This window comes from Cibotium barometz, chromosome 7, assembly GCF_041138505.1.
Source record: "Cibotium barometz isolate CiBa-2024 chromosome 7, ASM4113850v1, whole genome shotgun sequence".
Lineage (NCBI taxonomy): Eukaryota > Viridiplantae > Streptophyta > Polypodiopsida > Cyatheales > Cibotiaceae > Cibotium > Cibotium barometz.
Genome location: NC_141052.1, coordinates 51,888,753 through 51,893,289, shown reverse-complemented (window position 1 = coordinate 51,893,289; position 4,537 = coordinate 51,888,753).

Below are 4,537 nucleotides of genomic sequence, written 5' to 3'. Positions count from 1 at the left end.
TTATAAGTATTAATACTATCTAGATGATGAATTCGAATGTGGTTGATATGATTTTAAATTTTGATTAAGAACTAATGAGTTGATTTGGATTCTGATTGAAAAATGATGATCCCTGAAATTTGGTTGAAATATAATAAGCTGAGCAAATCCACAATGAGGATGAATGGGACGAATCCTTGTGATGATGTTCTTAACTGGAATGACGTTAATGACTTCAACCAATCACTATGAGATTAGTGGATTGTGCTGGCAGATTGTTACTGTTAACTTTTGTCCAATGGATCAAGTTAAGGGATAATAAATTCAGAATCTGAAAATTTTGAAATCCCCATGCAGGACTGTTCAGATGGAAAAAAATTAGTCTGATGGACCATTATTGTGTTAAAGATATGAATGAGATATTCTGAATGAATTATTAACTGATAATGCGTTCTATATGAGTATCTTTATCCCTTGATTCTATGGGGAGCCGACCTATTTAGAGAACCCCGGAATCAGTTGAATCAAAAATCGGATTGAATCATAAATAAAGAGACTTAACAAGAATTTTCATATTGATATGAACATGGATCGAGGTCGTTGTGGTAGAAATGTTAACCCCCAACTCGATGAAGAAGAGCTCGACCTGGATGTTCATAAAACTCTTCATAGTTCGTAGCCTCGACCTTTCAAGGGTGAAGGGGAAAACTTGGGCGAGGCTGTGGAGAAGTGGATCGAATCAATGGAAGAATACTTCGATGTCACTGGGTACAATGAGAAGAGCAAAATGGCTCTTGCGATCTCAAGGCTTACCTCAAAAAGAGGTTTTGTCCCCCATGCTTTCTTGAAACTAAGATGAATGAGTTCTTGGAACTAAAGCAGGAAAACCGGACAATTGAAGAGTATCATCAGGCTTTTGCCCTTCTCCTTAAATATTCCCCTCAATTGGATGAAGAGCAACTGATGGCCAGGTTCATTCGGGGAATGAACGAGCCATTGGATACTTTAGTCAAGAGTGCCAAACCTATCTCAATGGCCGAAGCAGTAAGAATGGCGAAGGATTTCGCCAAAGCCTTTGATGTCAAAGTCCCGCAAAAGCCAGCACCATCACCTTTCAAAAGGTTTTTATTCCCACAAGGTGATTCCAACCTTCCTCCGCCTAAGAGATATCAAGGTCAAACCTAGGATATGGGAAGTTCCAAAATGGAAGAAATGTCCTTTCCCCGAAACTCAATCCCCTCGAATTCAAATTCAGAAGTTCCACCCTTGAACAAGAGAGTGAAATGCTATAACTATCAAGGATTTGGACATCGCAGTATGGATTGCCCAGCTCCTTTTGGATCAAGGTTTTCAGGGTAGGGAAATCAGGGATCAAGATTCCAGACTCCAGCCCCTTCCTTTCCAGAGTATTCAGGGTTCTATCTGCCAAAATCAGGGAAATCTCAGAGGTAGACCCTCTATCCAACCTGCAGTTTCAATCCAAAGTAATGCAAGACCTCCACTTCAAAATAGGGGAAGTCAAAGAGAGTTGTTCCCAAATCGGCCATCCACTTCCAAGGCCATAACGTTTCAAGTGATTGAAGAAGAAGAAGAAGATGAAAGAGATCATACTCCACCTGCGAGATGAGGACATCTCGCGTTTTTTAACTGGGGTAGAATGTAAGATTCCTCCCCAGCCTCTCAGGATGTCCAGTATCTTCCCCTATAATCAATCCCCTCTTCAGAAATATAAAAGATCTTGTTTCTGCCTGTTTTGGTCTAGAGAGAGAAAATATTCTAGAGAGAGATTATTCAGATTTTGAATATTTTTGGATAGAAAAATTTCTCATCTTATTAAAATAAGTTCCCCTAAAATAGAAGTTTAAAAAGATTTTCAGAAGGTGCATTAGAAATTAAGTATAATCTGTTAAAGAGGCCTTATCCTAAGGGTCCACATTTTCGAAAAATTTTAAATTAAGGTTTTGAGGGGCCAATCAAATTCATCCAAATGTATGAAGAAAATAAATAGAAGAAATAAAGAAAATCCCCCCAAAAATGAGTAAATACTCACATAAGATGAAGCGTTGACTAAGGACAAGATTAATAGTTAAAAAAGAGAGATATTTAGAAGAAATGATGCATTTTTGACACCTCAGTATGGGGGAGTTTCCCTCATGAAGGAGGTGCCCATTTCACATGTGTGGGAGAGTTTCAAACTCCCAAATAATGAGATATTTTTATCTCTCCTCTCTCCTGTTTCAACTAGATTCAAAAAGTGAGCTAAACTGACCTAAAAATGGTCAAAAATTGACCAAACTAATCCAGAAAATTCTAGAATCAGTTTGCTTGGTTAGGAGCTCACTTTTTCCTACAAATAGAAGCCTCTCCCTTTGTTGAAGCTTAATAGTGTTTTTGCACTGTTACCCTGCTTCTCCCAAGAGCCAAAAACTGTGAATTTACTCATAATTCATTAGTTTTTGACCTTCCCTCTTCTAAAGACTCGTACTCTTGTTTCAAAACAAGAGTAGATCCCTCAAACCATCAAGCCAAAGGAAAGCTCTCAAATTCCTTTGTAAGTTGGAAATTCTCTCTTTTTCTATTCATTTTATGGTTTTCATGATTTTTGTCTTCTCTAAAATGAATATGATGTTATGCCTCATTGAAAAAAGGCATTCCCCTCACTTCTTTAGTAAATCCAACCATTCTTTATCCTAGATGATTGATTAATGGATAAAATCAAGTTTTTCATAATGTTTCTCTTAAATAAGTAGAAAATGTTTACATTAGAATGATTTAAATAGTCTTGGTGAACTTCTAATTAATTTTAGAGAGTTAAAAATTGAAAAATGGTCAGCCATACAAAGGAGGTTATGGCAAAATTTTCTAAAAATTTGTGAAATAAATCTCATCTTTTATTAATCAAAAAGAGTAGCCCTATCGTTAGAGTATTCGAAAAGTGTCATTTTCATTCATGCATAGAAAGATGCATATTGATTATTTTTATAAAAGAATGATTTTCAATAGAATTAAATTCTATGTATAGAAAGATACATATTGATAAATTTTTATTATTATGAAAGTATTACTTTCTTCATTATGGATTTTTATGCATAAATATATGCATAAAAGATATTTTTTTATATTAAAAGTGGGATTTTTATCATAAATAATTTTTATGCATAAATGGATGCATAAAAGAAATTCTTTTATATTAAAAGAATGATTTTCATCACATTTGATATGTATGCATAAATATATGCATAAAAGATATAAGAAAATTATATTAAAAGTGTGATTTTCATCATAAATGATTTTTATGCATAAATGGATGCATAAAAGAAATTCTTTTATATTAATAGAATGATTTTCATCACAAATGATTTGTATGCATAAATACATATGCATAAAAGATAAAAAAAATGTATTAAAAGTGGGATTTTCATCATAAATGATTTTTATGCATAAATGGATGCATAAAAGAAATTATTTTTTATTAAAAAAAACTTTTCATCACAAATTATTTGTATGCATAAATATATGCATAAAAGATAGTTTTTTTATATATTAAAAGTATGATTTTCATTCATAAATGATTTTTATGCATAAATGGATGCATAAAAGAAATTCTTTTATATTAAAAGAGTGATTTTCATCACAATATGATTTGTATGCATAAATATATGCATAAAAGATAAAATTTTTATATTAAAAGTGTGATTTTCATCATAAATGGATTTTATGCATAAATTAGATGCATAAAAGAAATTGTTATAAAAGTGTGACTTTCATCAAAATTGAATTTATGCATAAAAGAAAGTTTTTATTTTGAAAGAGTTATTTTTCATTGGATTTAGTTTTTATGCATGGGAAGATGCATAAGAGAAATTCTTTTATTCTAAAAGTGTTATTTCTACTGAATTGGATTTATGCATAGAAAGATACATAAAGAAATCTATTTTTTTTTCAAAAGAGTTATTTTCATTAATTTTTTTATACATAAATAAATGCATAAAGATATTTATTTTTAATTCAAAAGATTTATTTTCATCAATTTTAACTTTTTACTTAAATAGATGCATAAAGAATTTTATTTTTATGCTTAAATAGATGCATAAAGAATTTTATTTTTAATTCAAAAGAGTTATTTTCATCAATTTTGATTTTAAGCATAGAAAGATGCATAAAAGATTTATTTTTATTTCGAAAGTATTATTTTCATTGAAATTGAATTTATGCATACATAGATGCATAGCAGATTTATTTTTATTTTGAAGGTGTTATTCTCATTAAAAATGGAATTTATGCATAGTAAAATGCATAAAAGCTTTTTTTTTATTTTGAAAGTGTTATTCTCATTAAAATGGAATTTATGCATAGTAAAAAGGCATAAAAGGTTTATTTTTAATTCGAAAGTGGTATTTTTCTTAAAATTGAACTTATGCCTAAATAGATGCATAAAAGGATTTTTATTAAAGTGTTATTCCTACTAAAGTTGTCTTTATGCCTAATTAGATGCGTAAAGAATCTTTATATCAAAAAATTATAATTCTCTTACATTCTATAAATAGATGTGATAAGA